The sequence below is a fragment of the Schistocerca americana genome, chromosome 8, assembly GCF_021461395.2.
Source record: "Schistocerca americana isolate TAMUIC-IGC-003095 chromosome 8, iqSchAmer2.1, whole genome shotgun sequence".
Lineage (NCBI taxonomy): Eukaryota > Metazoa > Arthropoda > Insecta > Orthoptera > Acrididae > Schistocerca > Schistocerca americana.
Window position 1 is genome coordinate 425,635,659 of NC_060126.1, and position 21,976 is coordinate 425,657,634.

The following is a 21,976-nucleotide window of genomic DNA, read 5'->3' on the forward strand; positions in this document are numbered from 1 at the left end:
TGCCCATTTCAGCTAGATATAAAGGGGAAAGTAAACTTTTGCAGATTTTCCGGCGAAATGAAGTCCCAATGGTGGTAAACTTGAGGACAGCACTGTCTATCGGAACAACATGGGAACTGATGCTGGAAACTTTAGGTTGAGATCGCGAACCATTTCAACTTGTAGTAAACGACCAACCAAGGAAGGCTGTTAGAACCGCGGTCAGTAGGAAGTGGATCACAAAGCCAATTGGAACCTATACGAAACACTACTGGAAGAAAAGCTCAAATCGAACATTGAAACTGGGGATCCTGAGGGAGACAATGGGGCCTTGGCAAAACAGTGAAACAGCGGAAGTCTAAGTACCTCAAAAAGGACAAAGCGCTCTTTTCATAGGCCATCATCCTGTTGGTAGAATTCAGAACATGAAGCAATCCTCAAGGAACACAGGGAGGCATTAAGAAAATAAAAAGAATTCTCTAATGAGACAAAGCTTATTGTCTTTAAGAAGGCACAACCTAGAGCCTGTAAAATTTTCAAGTAAAAAGAAAGAAAATCGTGTAAAAAATTCTGCACTCCGGCCTGCAAAGAAACGCAATCAACCAGTGTTTGGAACATAGCAAGGAACATAAAAAGCGGTATGATTGTGGATAGCCACACACCTGCACCGTCAGAATCGTTCTTGTGTACAATAGCCTCACCTCATATGATGGACAAGAAAGGTGAGGCGAATTATGAAGAGTACAACAGTTGATTATACAACACTTTTCGATGGCAGAACTCCAATTGCGCTCTCTCAGGAGGAGAGAACAGCAACTGGCCAAGATTTTATTGACTACCCAATGATATGACACATCGTTCACAACGGAAACATATGCAGCTCAAAATTTAAAATAGCATGTGTACTGAAAGGTTTTAAATCGACTAGCTGAAAACATGTCGTGTCGTCCCCACATACGAATCGGGAAAAGTGATGTGAAGTTTACGGATGTGACGTTAATGGACAGGATTATTCAGCGGCTGTTAGAATGTTGAGGTGAAAACAGTAAAATATTACCGGAAAAACAGCTTAAGTTTCGCAAACGAAATCAGACTACTGAAATAATTCAATGGTTAGTTATTAAGATACTGCTAAATTTCTCTCGGAATAATTAAATGACAGCGCCACCTCGCAGAGGACTCGCATTCGAAAGGACGACAGTTCAAACCTGCGACCGGCCATCCTAATTTAGCTTTTCCGTGATTTCCCTAAATTGCTTCAGGCAAATGCCGGGATTGTTCCTTTGAAACAGCACGGCCAATTTCCTTCCCCATCCTTCCCTAATCTAGGCTTGTGCTCCGTCTCTAAGGACCACGTTGTCGACTGGAGGTTAACACTACTCTCTTCTTCGTCCTCCTGAAGAGGATTGGTCACAGTCATCCAAAATCAAACGCAATCACTACGCACTAATTCATCCCACGATTCCAAGAGTGCCGTGGCATAATAAGACACAAACATCGTGGAACTTCATGACAGTTGTAACGCACCTGAAATATAATCACTGGAAGCTCAACGAACTCCTGTGTAGGCTCAACCTAAGCGCCAATCCTTCACGTGTTTGCGGAGTGGAAGAAGACCCAAATCATGTATTCACATAGTGTCATCGTAACACGTATCCCATAATAGTCCTCACAGGTAATCTTCAGTTGCTTGGTGATCAGTTCCCAAACAGCATCCAACGAAATAGCTGTGTTCAAAATACTGTACGAGTCCGTTAACAGTGCCAACATCCAGATACAGCACTCTGCGTCGATAATCTAATGCTGGAAATTAAGAACACACTTCCTACGCCGCGATCGCAGTTTCGTATAGAAACTTTTATCGCTCCAGGATGACTGGTTTTAACAATTCTATGCCGCCATCATATGACCGTATGGAAATTGTTATAAAAATACCGTGTTTCATTACATGATGTCAAGTACGTGGAATTTCTGGATCAAGTTTCACAAGATCAGCTGATGGCAGCGCAAGAAAGTTGAAACTTGTCATCTCGAAACAGTAACAGTTTTTGTACTGCGATCGTGGTGTACGAAGTGTGTTCTTCATTTACAACCAGATGGCCTCACAGCACAACATGTGTACCTTACATAGACTGATGTTCTTGACAGGAGAAGATGCCCGGCGTGTGAAGTCATTGTAATGCCGGCACGGTAGCTCAGCATGTTTGGTCAGAGGGTTAGCTGCGCTCTGTAATAAAAATAATAATAAAAACTGAATGAATCGATCAATGATGAACTTGAACAGGTGTCATGGGACGTCCGTCCCGAGCGAATGCAACACAGAAGGATGAACAAAACGAGATTAAGAAAAAAAGAGTGGTAAGCGTTTGGGCTGTATGTTACGCGACTGTTAGCGTCCTGCTAACACTTATTTTTTAATGTATATTTTTTTCATCACTGGTCACACTATCTAATTTATATCATGTTTGAGAGGTAATACAACAAAAAAAACGCGTGCATTTTCATGTAGTTGTAGTTAATTTTATACGTTATTTGACTATTTACTGCTTGTAATTAAATTTTGAAGCGCAAGGGACAGGCCTGGAAAGCCAGAGTCAAACCTCGACAAATAATGATGCGTATGAGGGTTATTCACAATCAGTAATATAGTAAATCACAATGTGCCAGACCACTAGAGTAATGTACAAGCACTCGTCGAATGTGCTCTCGACTCACACGTTGCGGAATGGTATTTCTCATGCAGACAAGGAAAACATAAATTGAAACTTCTTGCAAATACACGTGGTTGTTTCATTACATTACCTCTTAAATGTCATCTAAATTAAACAAAATGACCAGTAATGAAAAAAGTAGATTAATGTTTGAGTTTTAGTGGGAGTCGAACCGTCGCTTCATACACTTTCTTCTTACGAAACTCGAAAGCTAATCACATTTTTTGTACTTTTTCCTTATTAAGTGTTTTCATTCACTTTTTTCCTTTTTCTTATTATTCCCCTGGGTAGTATAACAGGGATTCAAAAGGGAGGAAGGAAAACTGCTACCGCCACTTTGGCCCTAAATAAAAAAAAAAAAACACAACTTCAGGCGTTGGCCTGTACCTAATCCTACTCCCAGAACGACTAACCTATAGCTGTGAGGGCGCGAGACGGAGGAAGGGAAACCACAGGGGAGCCTTGAAAATTTAACACAATGAGCTTTCTTTATTTTTATTTCTTTATTTAATATATATGTGAGCGCCCTGAGTAGCGTGTCCGGCGTCGGCCGGCACGTCCAAACGTGTCTTCTCGTTGGGCGAAAGTAGATTCCGTTATCCGTTCTATTCGGTTTGGGTAGGTTCAGCTGATATCAGTTCAGATCAGCTTTCAGGTTCTCATGGCTTGGACGTTCCAGCTGCGAGGCAGATCATCAAAGGTACTCCCTAAGAAATAGAAAAAAGTACTGCTGATAGTGTGGGTTGCGTGTTAGAACGCCGCGTCGTTCGTTGAGATAAATCCAATATCCTAGCACTGACTTATGGCCAGAATTAAGAAGATAACGGATTGTGTGGTCACAGATCCAGTTCAGAGAGTGAGTTTTGATGGTGGAGTAAAAAGTCCCATCCGTGAACAAAAGTGTGTAGCTGTAGGTCTGAACGGCTGTTTGGCGTGTAAGAAAGGCCAAAATACGCCACGCAAGTGTCCAGACATCGGAGACTGGACCACAGTGGAACCTGTGGTCGTCTGTTTCGTCCACTCCACATCGGTTACAGAGGGGTGAGTCGGCAAGATGGATGAGATGCAGTTGATATCGGTTAACTTGTTTGCTAATCACTGTGATATACCACGCTGATTGGACGCCGGATTCAAGAAATCGGGCGTGGACCGCTTTCCACGTGTGCCGACACATATACTGGGGATGCTTAATTTCCATGGGGTTGGGCAGCCGGCACTTTTGTAACACTTGGTAAACTGTCTTCGTCTGAAACAACCGTGTCAGTTGGTCGAGACCAAAAGTGGGGTAGACAAAGAGACCACCGCAAGGTCTTGGAACAAGGGTCCAGCGAGGCTCTCTGGTCAACGATGCCAGAGTTTGAGTTGGGAGCTGATGTACAGAGCCGTGACTCTAGTCGGCACGTGTGTTAGTCCCATCCCACCACAGTCCCGTGGGAGTGCAAAGGACTCATACTGCACTTTGAATAACATCCCTGAGATGATGAAGGAGCCCAGTGCCATCAAAAGATGTCGGATCAGGAGACTTGGGACTGGTAATACCTGAGCCACATGTGGTATATGGGAGGCATGCTAGATGTTGGCATATGGGGCACGTTGGATAATGCTGAGGGCTCATAGCCGGTGTCCTGCAAGGCAAGGTCTGATGGTCTGTAGCAAACGCCTGCTGTTAATAGCCGCTGATCGACGGAGATAGGCTGCGAATTCAATGTCAAGAAATCGAACCATGGCGGCGACGCTAAAGGGGACTACGCTTCTCTCCGGTAGGCCCCCACCATTGAGCAAGACCTTGGATTTGGACACCTTAAGGGTGCTGCCAGATGCTTCGCCGTAAGTCGCCACCCATGTCAAGACTGGGCAAAATTCATTCTCACTGCGCAGATAAAGAAAGAGGTCGTATGCATAGACCATGCAACAGAGACGGTGCCTGTGCAACGTCATACCTTCTAAACGTTGGCGCAGTCCCTGGAGCAGGGTTTTCAAGGCGAAATCATGTAAAACTCAGGAAAGGGGGCTGCATTGCCGGACAGATCAGTATATGACAAGAGGGGGCGTGAGGCGGCCGTTGTACATGATGCTGGAGCTCGCCCCCTCAAAAGGCGCAGAATTACCGTCATAAAACCGCTGGGGAAACCCATATGGTGAAGAACTCCCGGCAAATAAGAGTGCTCTAGGCGATCGAAGGCCTGGCTAATGTCCAGCCATGCAAAGGCACCAGGGAGACATTGGTGACGAGCTAATGCTATCAGGTCTTGGTAACGGCAAACGGCCATATGGATATTGTACTCGCCTCCTAGGGAAGTATGGTCGCTGGCGATGACAGAACATGCGACCTTCTTGAGTCGCGATGCCAGCAGCCGAGTAGATATATTCATATCACTGTTCAGCACCGTGATTGGTCGATAGCATGGACGTATAATGATGCCATTCAGAAAGCTGTTAGGGACCACTGTCATTGTGGACATCATCTCTTGCACGATGGTCGTCCATGTGAAAGCCCAACAAAGAGTTAAACTTTTTGTAGCATTCGATGGCGATATCATCGGGCCCTGGGGATCTGTTATCAACTCCCGCCTTGATAGCATCGAGTACTTCACCTGTGGTCACGTCTTCTTGGAGTTCATTTGCTACCTCCACCGGGAGACTGCTTGTAGTAAGTCGTGCAAGCTCTGTCGTCAGTTTCACGGAATGTGCTACAGCTGCATTCAGTCAGGTGAAGTGATGGTGGCTAGCATACCGGTGGCCTCCGCATCAGTGTAGATGTGGATTAGAGACCTGCGTCGTCGTTGTCTATCATGGAGGAGGTGATACATCGACGGATGTTCTTTAGGTATACGATTAGAGCTCCGAGATCGCACTACAGTGCCTTCCAGGAAGAACTGAACAATAAAAAAGCAAGGTATTAGTAATCCATGCCTTGGCTTCCTTACCGTAGCTCATCAATGTTTAAAGAAGGACAGCTTTGCACAGGAGAGCCACCAAGATATGATGGAGTCATAGATGACAGTCTGGGGAGGTCAGGTGGGTGTCGCTGAAATTTCGAGGACCACAACTGTGCCACACAAGCTGTCGGGTGAGAGTAACGTCGGAGATGTATGCTTCATGGCCTGAAAAGGCCATGGGCCAGACTTTTGCATGGTGGGTGCCATCAGTAAGCGAGCGGGTGAGGTAGATGCGGTCTATGTGGCTCGATGAGTGAGTGGTGTAAAATTTGTAACCCGGTTGGGTTATGTCGAGCTTTGTCCAGGTGTCAATGAGTCGCAGGCGATCGATGACCATCGAGAGAGCCACACAAGGCAAATGGCGTGGGAGTTGGTCAGCGGGGCCTCGTGTCAAGTTGAAGTCCACAATGAGCACCAAATCGTCTTGTGAGCCTGTCAAGAGCGGTGTGACCTTCTCGACGAAGAATGCATGTCGGTCTTGACGGCGGCTAATGCCAGATGGTGCGTACATGTTAATGTTATGAGCGCCAAATAGGGTGAGGGCCATACCTCGTCCAATGGGGAGGTAGGCAACACCCTCTGCTGGGAGCCTGTCGTGTAGAAGGGTAGTGACGGCACTACCAGTGTCGGAGGGGTGACAAAGGTACACCGTGTACCCGGTAGGCACGTGGAAGTCAGAAACGAACATCACTTCACCACTAAGAATTCTCACAGCCAGCACCTAGGCACAGATACATAAGCCACATAAAAGACCCGTAAAACTTCTGCTGCGATTCTCTCAGAATTGCCAGAGTAGTGCAGCTTACTATGAGAGTGAAACGCCCTGCTAAACCCGCAGGACAGGACAGGTAGTTTAAATTGTGGAAAGGGGCCAAAATGAGCGGCTGTCAGTTACACTCGAACATACAACTTTATTTATTTGATCAAACATTACAAGAGCCAAGAAAATTAAAAAGAAACACAGCATTAATTTTTGAACTTAATCACCGTCTGAATTCGTAATACAATCTCATGCCTTAAGGGCAAGCCAATAACTTAATACTCAAACCAAAATCAGAAATTTAAAAGGCAGAAGGCCTTATCTTAAATCAGTTCTTTCAATTTGGCTTAAGGTCCAAACAATCTGACACAATAATAGCAAAACAACTTTAGTTTAAAAAATCGGCTAAAGGCCCATTACTTGAGACTCAAACAAAAATAAATTTTTTTAAGGCCAAAAGGCCTTATCTTAAAACAGTTCTTTAAATTAGGCTGAAGCCCCAAACAATCTGACACCTTAAGAGCAAAACAACTTTAATTTAATAATCTGCTGAAGGCCCATCAGTTAAGACTCAAACCGAAACAAATTTTAAAAGGCCAAAGGCCTCACCTTAAAACAGTTCTTTAAATTAGACTGAAGGCCCAAACAATCTTATGCCTTAAGGGCAAAATAACCTTAATTTAAAAATCGGCTAGAAGCCATATAAATACAAACAGCAAGAACAAATACGAAAAGTCAGTGCACCCAACGGCGCTCAGAAGTTGCCGAGGGTCAGCCTGGAATTTAAACACTAACGCTGACTTAGGTGAGACAGGCAGTCGGCCCAACCATTCTCTATCCAACGACATCTCAACCGTCAGACAGTCAACGGACGCACCGTCAAGATAACTTCCGCTTTACCCGACCAGCAAACAACAGGGAGTTCAATGGAACAACGTAGAAGGTAATGGCGCCCACAACCAATTATACATTGAGCTGTCAAACTACACACCGTGATGGACAGTGACAACACGATTAGGAAAATACACTGCCTGAATTTACGTCAACGGTCAGGGCAGGTAACCGGAACGTTATCGGCCACAAGGCAGAATGGTTCAAATGGCTTTGAGCACTATGGGACGTAACTTCTGAGGTCATCAGTCCCCTAGAACTTAGAACTACTTAAACCTTACTAACCTAACGACATCACACACATCCATGCCCGAGGCAGGATTCGAACCTGCGACCGTAGCGGTCACGCGGTTCCACACAAGGCAGAAGATTCCGCTGGTGCACTTCAATGCAAAATAAGTACAGTTAAACTCCACCGGAGGGTGGCTAAAACTTGCCAACTTGAAAACACGTTGCTGCTCGCGGGGCCGGCCAGAGTGGCCGAGCGGTTCTAGGCGCTACAGTCTGGAGCCGCGCAGCCGCTGTGGTCGCAGGTTCGAATCCTGCCTCGGGCATGGATGTGTGTGATGTCCTTAGGTTAGTTAGGTTTAAGTATTTCTAAGTTCTAGGGGACTGATGACCACAGATGTTAAGTCCCATAGTGCTCAGAGCCACAACTGTGAAAGTGTTGCAATTGCAGGATTTTGTACACAAATTGGCCTTTCGATTATGTCCTATAAACATTCGATTGGATTCACGTCTGGTTATGTGGGTGGCCTAATCATTCGCTCGAACTGTCCAGAATGTTCTCCAAATCAATCGTGAACAACTGTGGCGGAATGATAGGTTGCATCGTCACCCACAAAAATTCCATCGTTGTTTGCGAACATGAAATCCATGAACGGTCGCAAATGGTCTCCAACTACCCAACCATAACCACCTGGACACAATAATCGGTTCTGGCGGACCAGAGAGCTCGGTCCATAAACGTAAACACAGCCAGCACCATCATGGATCCACCACCAGCTTATATATATAGTGCCTCGTTGAGAACTTAGGTCCTAGCTTCGTGAGGTCTGCGCCACACTCAAACCCTACTATCACCTCTTACCAGCCGATATAGGGATTCATATGAGCAGGCCACGGTTTTTCAGTCGTCAAGGGTCCAATCAAAATGGTTGAAATGGCTCTGAGCACTATGGGACTTAACATCTGTGGTCATCAGACCCCTGTACTTAGAACCACTTAAACCTGACTAACCTAAGGACATCACACACATCCATGCCCGAGGCAGGATTCGAACCTGCGACCGTAGCAGCAGCGCGGTTCCAGACGGTAGTGCCTATAACCGCACAGCCACCACGGCCGGCTAGGGTCCAATCGATACGGTCAAGAGCAAAAGAGAGACGCAGCGGGTGATGTCGTGCTGTTAGCAAAGGCACTCGCGTCGGTCGTCTGCTGCCATAGAGCATTAAAGCCAAATACCACCGCAGTGTCCTAACGGATACGTTAGTCGTACGTCCCACATTGATTTCTGCGGTTATTCCACGCAGTGTTGCTTGTCTGTTAGCACTGACAACTCTACGCAAACGCTGCTACTCTCTGTCGTTAAGCGAAGAGCGCCGGCCGCTGCATAGTCCGTGGCGAGAGGTAATGCCTGAAATTTAGTATTCTCGACATACGCTTGACTCTGTGGATCTCAGAATACTGAATTCCCCAACAATTTCCGAAATGGAACGTCCCATGCATCTTGCTCCAACTACCATTCCGCGTTCAGAGTCTTAATTGCTGTCATGTAGCCATAATCACGTCGGAAAACTTTTCACGTGAATCAACTGAGTATAAATGACAGTTCTGCCAATGCAGTGTCCTCTCAGTATTGGTTAAAAACAGTCTTCGTTGCTATTTTAGTTTTTTTTATTTTCAACGACGCGTTTCTCCTTATTTAGGTTTCTTCAGGTTATCTACATAGAAAACAGAGAACAAATACATCTATTTAAGAATCGCGATCGCGTTGTGGAGTTTTGAATAATGTATAAAAAGATCGAATACTGAAAGAGCAAATACCTTAATTTGGTATTTCTTAGAAGAATGCTTTAGTCAGTGTAGCCAAAGGGCGTCGTCGAATATATGAGGCCAACATTTGCCTTCGCTAAACTCAGTAAAAACTAAAAATATAAAATAGCAAAATCATTACCATTTCTAGATGGACGCGAGAGACACCAAGATCTGCATAACGCGTTCCCGTTCACAGGAGCGAGTAACTGAATAAGATGGGGCTCAAGTAGTAAGTACAATGCACGACAGCGTCGTGTGCCAGTACTGAAGCCTAATACAGAATCTCCTCAATAGGTGGCGCTGCCACGCAGCAGTGATAAGAATGAGAGATCGTAAACTATAGATACATATCCAATAAAACTTTACAAATGTAATGCACATAAAACACCGATGAGATGGAATTACTAGGGGCAACACCTGTGCAATAACTTATCCTAAAATTTTGACGAAGTAAAATATAAATGAAGGTGGTAAATTAAAAATGAGAAAACAAGATGTATACTACAACACACAGATGCAGCACATAAACAGATTTTACGTTTAATATATCACCTGAACGAGAACATTAAAAATACAGGACCGTAATTTCAGATAAAGAGGCTGCCCATGTAACACTCAATACTGCGTCATTCAGAGCTAGAACTTATAACAAGAAAACTTTTTTATAAAATACAGGTAAAATTATTAGGTTAAAAAAATACACACCCACCCGGAAGACGGACGTTATGCGGGTAAACTTTTCGACCCTTTTTTAAAGCTACATTAAAATGTGTAAAATTTGTCATCATTTAAAGCGACAAACTCACAAGTATCGTATTTGAGTCAAAAAACCGTAATGGCTTGGCTAACAAGACGACATAAGACCAGAGAGGAACAGGGCTCATATTAGGCAGAATTACGAGGGTTACAGGATTACATTAATAACACCGACTTCATAACTTCTAAAAAGGAATTTTTTGCCGTTAATGATAGACAAATCTTTGTCTTCGATGTGCCTAAATATTTCAATTTCTTCCAAAATGTTTAACTTCATACCCTTTTGCGCAAAATGCAAAATCTTAAGATTTTTCACTTATGGAGGACTATGGCCACTGGCTTTAAGGTGCTGGGCAAAGGCAGAGCTCTGTTTTACCTGTCCCCATCTATTAAGAAGATGTTCTTGCAATGTAATTTGGAAGGTTCTGCCTGTTTGTCCAACATATCCTGCATTACAATCGCGACACTCCAGCACATATACCCCCGATGCCTAAAAGTTGTTCTTTTTAGGTGGTTCATTATGTATGTACATAAACTGGAGATTGAAAGCCGCGGAAAATACTAAACGAGAGCCCACTCCCCGGAAAAGTTTTGCCAGTTCATAACTAAATTTTCCCATAAATCGTAAAGAAATGTAATTGTGCTCCGCGATAGAAGGTGCATTGGGTGAACTCCGAAGGGGTGTCGTTGTTTTGTCTTGGTATATCTTACCAACGAGCGCAACACTGTACCCATGTTTACGCGATGCATATTATGTGCATATCGCTGTCCCTTAACTTTTTTCCACCTCAGTGTATTAATAACCTCCACTAACTTTCATAAAACTGTTTAAATACGCATGGTTACAGTCGCAGGGGTTATGGGTGAGGAGGCAGCGTAGTTAGGGCCTTTTTTAAATGCGCTGAAGATTAATTTAGGCACTCTTTTCTTGTCCAAAGGCTTGCTGTGTTATACTGTACAAGAATCAGTCGTACTGGTACTTTCATAATTGTGAACGTGTCCGCTTTGTGGAAAAAAAGTGCGACTTCAGCTGACAGATAAATCTTGAATTCTTTAAAGATGATCCTGCAGGATTTCCTCTTGGTAATCCCTAAGTTTAAGGTTCTTAAAGTAACACGGAAAGCGCAGGAATATCATGGGTTGGAATAGCTCATAATGAAACTTTGCACGCCTGACACAAACGTTTTCGCCATTCAGCTGCCAATTCCTTTTCTTTCTATTGCTGAAGCCACGCGGTAATGGCATACCTTACAGAGGGCAGAATAATGCTAAGCCCAGGCGCTCGTGTGACGGATGTGCCCTCCAATGCAGGGTCAGAATCCCCTTCAAATTGGAAACGTTGATTGATAGATTTCAACTGTCAGTGCGCAGCGCGCCGGCTAGCGGGTGAAATATGGCGGCTAAACAAAGCGGATAACCCGGAGCCTGTAGCGCTGGGGGCCGCGGGGGCGGGCGCCGCTGCGCCCTCTGGGGGCGGGCGTTTTGCAGCGCGCACAAACAGTTGCCTGCCGAGCGACTGAAATAACAGCGGCACCGGATTAGCCGCGCATGCGCACCACGCTGCACTGCACGCTAAGTGACAGGCGGGCTGACGCAGTGCACTTTCTTTGCACCTGTGACAGACACTGGGTTTTAGAATTTTTTTTATGACTGAGCGTCTCTTCACTCACACGACTGACGAGTTTTGCTCTCAAACAAATCCAGTTTTAATCGCGAAGCACAAACGGAAGATGTTTGAGTGCGTAGGTATACACAGTGAGATGTGTCAGACTAACACTTCTTTTTTGGTGTACGGTTTAAAATATCGAAATGATAGTTCCGGCAAATAACGGTACACAGAGGGGCAAATAATTGTGTTGCGTGTTTAATCCACGTAACTCCTGTATCAACAGAGAGGTTGTAGAAAATAATTTTAAAGAAACAGCATACTTGTTAATGATATTCGAAATCTTATGAAAAATTCAGAGCTATGACACAACTGCTATTAATGTTGGCATCGAAACGTTCCGCAAGCAATATCTAAGAAATGTAACTCATATCCTTGGATTTTTTTTTATTTTATTGTATTTCAGTGCCCCATCTGGGGCGAGTTGGCAGCAGCACTTGCGCTGCTCTTTAGCCGTAAGGCATTAATTATACAATAGACGACATTTAAAATTACAAAGGAGAAAATATGACGTCATAAATATGAAAAGGGGGAACATAATGGAAGAGATCAGACAAAAACGAGGCGACTGTAATATGGACATAAAGCCTTAGAAATGTATTGCGCGCAAAACACCTCACACTGGGGCAGTTAAAAGAACGCAAGGCGAAGTATGGCTGGAGCATAAAAGTAGCGATGGACGGCATAGCACATAACGATCACTGACAGTAGCACCATGTACAAGTCCAGCACACAATTAATATCACACCTCTCGACGCTCAGGAGAACAGCACCAAACAGAACAGTGATGTAGCACACTGGTGACGATGAGCAAACACAGGACCTGCCAGGGGCATGAAGATGAGGGAGAATGGAAGAAGGGAGGGAGGAGTGGAGAGGAGGGGAGACAAGCGGGGGCGCGGCGAAGAGGGCTGGGGAGGGAAGGACGTGGGAGAGACACAGTTAAGGAGGGGGTGCAGGGACTCAGGGTGAGGAAAGGAGGAAAATCGCTATGGGAGGAGGAGGGGAGAGGAGAAGGGGGCCATGGGGTGGGGAGGGAACAAGGCCAGGTTACAGTTGGAAGGAAGCGTAGATGTCACAGCAAAGTTCAACGTCCGGGAGGGGAAGGTGGTGGAAATTGCCCTGATGAAGGAAATGGGGGGGTGAAGGTGGAGAGAGGGAGGGATACAGCGATAGAAGTGCAGAAATGGGCAGGGGGTGGAGAGGAAGGAGGAAACCAGGGGGTGGGGGCAACAAGCCTGCGGACTGTCTCAAGGATGCAGAGATGTTGGAGGAAAAGGAGGAGGTGGGGGAAGGGGAAGAGGTCATACAGGTGGCATGTGGGTGAAGGAAGGCAGATGGGAAGGCAAGGCAGAGTGCATGGCATCAATGATTTGGAGGGCCTTGTAAAAGCAGGATCAAGGGGGAGCGGGGTGGAGTGGAGATCCAGGCAATGATGGCATAATAGAGGAGAGGACGGATGAGGGACTTGTAGGTGTGGAGGATAGAGAGCCAGGAATGTGGTGTTATCAGCATATTGGAGAAGGTGGAGAGGTGAGTGTGGCTTGGCAATTTTGGCAGTGTACAAGGGATAGAGGAGAGTGGAAAGGACAGAGCCCTGGGGGACACCAGCAGTGGGATAGAAGATACAAACATTGGTGTAGTGGAGGGTGACATAGGAAGGACAGCATGAGAGGAAGGAAGGACCAGATGGGCAAACTTGATTGGCAGAGTGTAGGTTTAGAGTTTAAAGAGGAGACCGGGATGCCATACACAGTCATAGGCATTTTGGAGCTTGCGAGAAACAGAAATGGTGGAGTGATGGGAGTTAAGCTGGAAGGAGAGAAGGTGGACGAGGTCAAGAAGTTGGTCTTCGGCAGAGAAGGAGGGTCGGAAGCCAAACTGGGTAAGGGGGAAGAGGTGGTGTTGAGTAAGGTGCTGATGGATGTGACGGGAGAGGATTGATTTGAAGATCTTACTGAAGATGGAGGTGAGGCAGATAGGATGATCGGAAGAGGCGACAGAAGGGAGTTTGTTGGGTTTGAGGAATAAGAGGACATGGGATGTCTTCCACAGGTCAGGGTAGAAGTTGGTAGAGAGGATGACATTATAGAGATTGGCAAACATGGTCATGAAGGAGAAGCGGTTTTCTCTGAGATGGCAGTAAGTGACACAGTAGTGAGCAGGGGCCATGTAGCATTCGGACTGGAGGATAAGTTTAATGCTGTGTGCTGTGATTGGAGTGTTGATGTTGGAGGTGGGCAACTGCCCCAAGTACTGGAGAGTAGGAGCAGGTGGAGCAACTGAGGTATCGGTGCATTCCATGACAGTGGTGAAAAGAAAATAATCAAAGTGGGGATCATCAGGAATGGAGAAGACCTCAGAAAGGTGGGGAGCGAAGTGGTTGGCCTTACTGAGGTTGTCGGGCAGGGGGCAGTCGTTATGGAGAAGGGGGTAATGGGGTGTGGACTGGGAACCTGAAAGGCGATGGATGGCAGACCAGTACTAGGAGGAGTTTATAGGGAGGGTGACGTTGAGTTGTGTACAGATCTGGCGCTATTTCCGGCGTTTCTTTGCTGTAATAAGGTTCTGTATGTGTCACTGTATTTGCTGGTGGCATAGGAGTGCATTCCTGTCACGAGTTTGCAGGAATGTGCAACAGAGGAGGCGTCATTTATGGAGGAGGAGGACAGCCCACAGAGGGAGAGTGGGACGATGGGGGTGGATGGGGTTAGTAGGCACATGGGCCTCCACCTGTGGGGACAAGGTTGTTGACGGTGATATGCCCAAGGAGGTTGGCACAGGCAATGACATGATGTCTTCAGCTGCGGGGGATTTATGGAGGGAATTGTTGGGGTGGACAGGGCAATCAACAGCACAGACAAGGACAGTAAGTTTGGGGGTGGTAGGAGGGGGTTTAGCTTTACACCTGTAGGAGTAGGTGGGATGGGGGCTGTTGCAGGTGTTACAGGAAGGAGGGGTGGCGAGGTTGGGGCAGTTTTTAAGAAAGTGGAAGGCCTTTCAATGGGGACAGGTGGGGGGGGGGTTGCAGTTGAGGGTCAGGTGATCGTTGTACATGAGGCAATGCTGGCAGCGGTAGGATTGTAGAGGGGATTTGGAAGATTCAACTGGGTGGCTACCATGGGAAATCAGGGCACCCTGGGTGAGGAGGTGGTCAATGGAGGGGGCATACTCTGAAAAGACCCAAATGAGATAGGTGGAACCAGAGGCATTCCAGATACGTTGGGCAGTGTGGATTTGAAATCCTTGGAAGACGTCGACAGATACTATAAAAATGGATCCAGTATTTGAGAACGAGAGCACTTGGTGACTTGCAACAAACTTTATACATAACTTCAAATATTCGCAAAGTGTTTTCTCGCAAGGAGACCCTACTGCTCCCTTTCTCAGAAAAGCTCCAGTTAGCAATACTAAAAAGCAAAAAAATTTTTAATGTTACCTAGTATGTGTGCGTCCTTGAAATGGCCTTGGCCATTTTACCGCACAAACTCACCAGGTGGCTGGGCTGTGCTTAGCAACACACTGTTTGACTTCTTGGCGCATTAGTTGCGGAGACACGACGGTTGCTGATTGCGACAAAGCGTTAAAATTAAGTTCTGCGTTTAGTACGGTAAAACCACTAGTCCAACGTGGACAATCAGTAAGCAGTATTTTCTGGCAAGATACTTTCCAGATATCGTTTTTTCAAGTGGCTCACAAGATTTCGTGAAGACAAGAGATTCAGTGGAAGACGGTCCCAGAACGGGTCGCAAGTCTACAGCACAAGGGGCGCGTAAGATCGTCACGTAACTGTGCGTTTGCTATCAGAAGCACTTATCTCGAATTGTGATGTGTGTCACAAGATTTTACGAGAAGATTTAGGGGAACGAAAACTTAATACAAATCTCGTCCCTCTCACACTAACAGAAAGATGAAAGACGATGGCCGGCCTGTGTGGCCGAGCGGTTCTAGGCGCTGCAGTCTGGAAGCGCGCGACCGCTACGGTCGCCGGTTCGAATCCTGCCCTGGGCATGGATGTGTGTGATGTCCTTAGGTTAGTTGGGTTTAAGTAGTTCTACGTTCTAGGGGACTGATGACCTCAGAAATTAAGTCCCATAGTGCTCAGAGCGATTTTTTTTTTTTAAGATGAAGAATTTCTGCTGAACTAGTGGATGGTCCCACATTTCTGTCAAAGATTACTGCTGGGGATGAAAATTGGTGCTACCAGTATGACCTTCACACGAAGTGTCAAAGCGCTGAATGGTGAGTAAAGGTTTAGTTCACCATGCGTAAGTTCCTGCACGTCCAACAGTGAGCCCAAGTTTTTACAACGAAGTCCTAAAGCGTTTGCGACAAGCAATTCGCCACCCAGATTTATGGCATTCCGAGGACAGGTTCTTACTGAATGACAATGCGAGATCCCATACTGCTTTATCTGTTACCGATTATCTGGCCAAACATTGCCACGCGGAGTGGCCGCGCGGTATGGAAGTGTGTGTTGTTCTTAGCGTAAGTTAAAGTAGTACGTCAGTTTAGGGACCGATGACCTCAGCAGTCTGGTCCCTTAGGAAATGACACACATTTGCCGGCCGAGGTGGCCGAGCGGTTCTAGGCGCTCCAGCCTGGAACCGCGGTCCGCTACGGTCGTAGGTTCGAATCCTGCCTCGGGAATGGATGTGTGTGATGTCCTTAGGTTAGTTAGGTTTAAGTAGTTCTAAGTTCTAGGGGACTGATGACCTCAGAAGTTAAGTCCCATAGTGCTCAGAGCCATTTGACACACATTTGAACATTTTAGCCAGACATTCCGTTATTGCCATCCCACGTCTACCAGATTCGTCCCACCTCTCATCTCGCCATTTTTTCTTGCTTCCGCGAGTGAAAAGACGACTGAAAGGATAGCTTCAGCAAGGTAACGTAGACATCCAACGGGTTGCGACAAATGAGCATTCAAGAACTGCAGTTGAAAATTTCCCAGGTTGGTTCCAAGATCCCCAGAATCCTTGGCCACTGTGTATAGATAGACAAGGGGACAACTTCGATAGAAGCTAGGATCATTAGTTGGTAAGCGCCATTTTGTATTTTTATAAAGACTGTCCTGGAACTTTTCTGCCAAAGTAAGTAAATGATAAAAGTAAAAATGTTCATCACTGCTTTTCTGTACTTCATGCATTAAAAGTACCGCATTACTAGTTTACTATTAATAGCATATCCGATATATTCTACAGATTGCATGCACATATACCACTGAATTGAGTGCTAAATCATATCGTTGTATGTCACACAGTTCAGGAGATACGATACAATAAACAATGAGACACGTGGCAAACAGCTGCATCATGCTTAATGTTTAAAATTATTACTTCGTTGCTACTATCTCCATTTACAACACATTTTGCAAACAGTATCCACATATGATACTGAATGTATCTACAGTATAACACAGTTGTACGACACACAGTTCAGGAGATGTGACATCATAAGCATTAAGCAGAAGGGTCAGAAGCTGCTTGGACGCACAGCTACAAATAAATATCCGGGTTTCTCTGCTAGCTGATTTACAAAGACCCGAGCCTCCATACCCTAATGTAGTTGTGCTCCATTTTGCTGAAACACCTAATCCGGGAATCCAAATAAAGTTGTGTGATGAGCTTTCGTTTAGTCATGTCCTGGTAAATGTTTGTTGAAACGCTTAGCTGCATGAAGGAAACTGGACTGAGCAAATGTTTTGCTCTCGTGGAGAACACATTAACTTTCGGTTGGTCACGGCGATGTCCAGTTACGGATGAAGTCTTTCCTGTAATCTGTATTTCAATGCTCTGCCAGTCAAGCTTACTACTTATACAGGTGTTTGACTAATCGCTGAAATTGTGACATGCACCAAATGTTTCTCCCCCCCTGGCTTCCAGCGCTACCGTAGTGCTATTACCACGTGTGGCCTTGTCTTCCCGTTTCAGTTCTTGTAAAACTTGAATTACTTACGATTACATTTCGGTTAGGTTTTGAGAACCCGTTTAACGGTAGAAGCATTTGTAGGTTGTAGCCTCCATTGAGTTCCGTGGGCAGTGTTCAAACGAAAGCCGAATTCTTTCAAAGTTTTGTTCTGGTACATATGGCAGGCCCTATTTATGTTTTGCATAAGCATCTTACTTCTTCAATTACCGATTCCATGTGCGAGTAGTGTTTGGTATTTAGAAGCGCGTGATTGTACCGTTGACGTAATCCCTTCTTCACTGTAACGACAGAACATCAGTTGTTGAATTCCATTACTGAGGATGTCTTCCATACGATATCCACCATTTTTCTGTTACGATGCGGAACTATTCATTTTAACATAGCCGTGTATGCGCCGGTTTCCGATTCACTGCGCTTGTTCAACAATTGAGTATCTGAACTTTAGTTTACATTCTACATAATTCATATCAATGTATCGCTATGCATTAAATGGTTACAGCCACTTGTAATCGTTGTATTCCTTTTGCACTGTCATTTGTTTAACAATATATGACGACAAATACAGAAAATCAAACGAATGAACTATAACTAGAGTTATTGACGTGTAGAATTCGTTCGATTCGCTTCTTCTTACTCTGTGCAGTTAGTGTTCACGTTCTTCGTCAACTTGTAGATTTTTGTAGGCACCGCATATTTGTAAGAACTACATATGAACGCCAAAGAAAAATCTACGCACGTATGTAAAAATTTTCTCTTGTTAGGCACTCCATATAACTGCAGGCAACGGCTAATATGATGTCTTTTAAGAAAACTTCTACATAAGTGTGAATCACGACGATGGGAATTTAAAGAATTTTCACTTAACTCGTTGTTATCTGACACTGTCATTATACATAAAGAACGCCTAACCTGATTACCTACCGACATGAAAACAGAGATACCGTAGACTAAAGGTGTTACTAGGAGTTCTTCACAATTATTCACTAATGTTGTCATCACTGGTATCCTCTAGGAGTCTGAGTGAGGGACAGATTCATTTCCTCTTTCCCCATCATTCTCAGTATCATCCCACAGGACGTAATATTCAACAGCTGTCCTCACTATTTGAAACATAGCATTTATTGAAAGGTTTTAAGTTCACTGCTCTCAGGTAGCCGAAACCCACTGCGTAATAATGTGGGTGCATCACTGTTAATTTTTCCTGTCGAAAGTCAGTTCATCGCAAAACCATTTTTTGTACTGTTCCTGAACGTAAGCTTTGAAAGTTTTATTTACGTTTACGTTCAGGAGTTGTAACATAGAGTTAGTTCCTACAGGAATAAGTACAAGGTCACTGGCTAGGCTGTGGATCCTCTTCTTTGCATCGACAGTGAGATGACAACAAAATGCATCAAGACAAAGCACAGATGGTAGTTTGGAAGGCCCACGAAGACGGAGTTTCCAGACGTTTCGGAGCCAGCCAAACATTAACGTCTCAGTTATCCACCCCCCTCCCCCCCCCCCCCTCCTTTCCTCATGACGTTATCAGGAAAAAGCTTTGCATCTTTAGAGGCCTTGGGGCTTGTTTTCCTTTTGAAAATTAAGAAAGGGGATAGCCTGCTCCCATCTGCTGTGACTGCCAGCCTTACAAAAAAATGGTTCAAATGGCTCTGAGCACTATGGGACTTAACATCTGTGGTGATAAGTCCCCTAGAACTTAGAACTACTTAAACCTAACTAACCTAAGGACATCACACACATCCATGCCCGAGGCAGGATTCGAACCTGCGACCGTAGCGGTCACGCGGTTCCAGACTGAAGCGCCTAGAACCGCACGGTCACACCAGCCTTACAGTTACGCGCTGTTTTTCACTCCATGATGTTTTGGCGGTAACTTCTTTTGTTCCGTACTTGTCAATCACGTAGTTACGAGGTATATCAAATCAAATTGGCGTTTCATAAGCTGTGCCAATTTGGCCCATCGAAAAATACTTCTCCTTTCGATGTGACGACATACCTCTGATATTCTTGAAGTTTTTTCTCGAAATCCTGTGGAAGTTTTTGGAATACTGTTTGATATAATGCATCGTAGGGATAAGACAGCTCGTTTCATAAAGTGACCAAACCATCCACGGCTAACCTTAAACTCTTGCTCCGATATATTAAGAATTGCAGCCACCTCCTTTCCTTTGCTTCTAATGGTGTCATTAGTCACAGGTTACCCATTCTTTCTTCTTTCATGGACGAATTACTTTTTCTTCAATGTCAGGATGTCTTCCTTTCCGAGGGACAGTGAATTCCAATGTAGTAGTGCTAGTTACAAAAACTGCAAATTTCTGTTTCATACGTAGGGGAACGATACTCTCAGATACATTGGAATCTCGTTCCGCCCACCTATCAGAATACTATTGAGCATAAGGAATCACTTTAAGCTTGAAATTAGCATCATATAATGCTCTTCTCTGCTTGCCTCCCATTACGTTGCGACATAATGTAAACACACTACGCAGTAATAGGCTAGCAGCAACGTAACGAAGTAGTGAATTGCAACAATGCATTAGGAATAATACCAGGATTTCAGTGATGTTGCCAGTGATAGACAGATGCAAATTCAGAATACTGCATGTGATAAAAATCTGCGAATTCGATTCGGTTAAAAACGGTGCTGTGAGTAGGAGTAATTACCTCGAGATTGTCTCCTAGTACCGTGGGGCTACGTAAAGAGCGAGAGAGGGAGAGAGAGAGAGAGAGAGAGAGAGGAGAGAGAGAGAGGGGGGAGGGGGGGAGAGTATGTGTGTGAATCATTTCTCTTTACTTCCCTAATCGTCAAGATGGAACCATTTCCCAACCACCATCTGTGAGTAGCCACATGGACGACTTGGCAGTAGCAGCTACATTGCTTCAGCTGAACGCCCGTTTGTTTACATGTCCAGATGTATGTAGTACATTAATACACAGAATTACAAAAGTTTCTGACAAGGACCACCAACATCTCTGGATTAACAATTACAACAGTTTCTGACAAGGACCACCTAGATTACTGGATTGATTGTCTCCAGTTCTTGTTCCGAAAGAATGACTGTGACAATCGGGATACAAATTTAACTGTCTGCAAGAAAAGAAACTGTGAAGATGTTAAGCAGTCACTTACCGATCAACGAGGGCGTTCAATAAGTAATGCAACACGCATTTTTTGTGCAAATAGGTTGGTTTTGTTCAGGATTCCAACACAGCAAATGATTCCCCATTCTTTTGGCTACAAAACACTATTTTTTCAGGAAAATATCCGTTCAGTGTCACAGCCTTAGGCCACGTTTCTGGGAAGGCCTGTGTGCCCGCGTGGCACCATTCTACTGGTTGACGTCAGAGCCAACGTTTTGGTGCGTCAGTAACCTCCCCATCATCCACATACTGCTTCCCACAGAGTGCATTCCTCACTGGGCCAAACAGATGTAAGTCCGAAGGAGCGAGATCTGGGGCGTAGGGTGGAGGAGAAGGACAGCCCAATGAACTTCTGAGAGCTGACCTGTGTGAGGCCTTACGTTCTCACGGAGAAGGAGAAATCCGTTTGCATTTTTGTGGTGACGAACACGCTGAAGTTGTTCCTTCTAGCCGGCCGAAGTGGCCGTGCGGTTAAAGGCGCTGCAGTCTGGAATCGCAAGACCGCTACGGTCGCAGGTTCGAATCCTGCCTCGGGCATGGATGTTTGTGATGTCCTTAGGTTAGTTAGGTTTAAGTATTTCTAAGTTCTAGGCGACTGATGACCTCAGTAGTTGAGTCGCATAGTGCTCAGAGGCATTTGAACCATCATCATAAGGACAAACACACACACCCATGCCCGAGGGAGGACTCTAACCTCCGCCAGGACCAGCCGCACAGTCCATGACTGCAGCGATGATGACAGACATCTAGCTCAACGTCTCACTGTGCTCTTCTTGCTTACTGTCAGGCCTCCGCAGGCATTCTTCAGACGCCAATGAATGTCTGCGATGCTCTGGTTTTCCGCCAAACGAAACTCAATGAGAGTTTTCTGGTTGGTTTCTTGGTTTGTTTCGTTTTGGTGGAGCAGAGCAGATAGCGTGGTCAGCGGTCTCATCGGAGCAGGGAATAACGGGGAAGGAAGTCGGACGTTCCCTTTCGAAGGAACCTTCCCGGCATTTGCCTGGAGCAATTTAGGGAAATCACGGAAAACCTAAATAAGGATGGCCGGATATGGAATTCAACCGTCGTCCTCTCGAATGAAAGTTCAGTGTGCTAGCCACAGCGCCGCCTCGCTCGGTCTCTGCTTGGGACGCCTCTCAATCTGTAGACGCCATTTTGAAGGCTT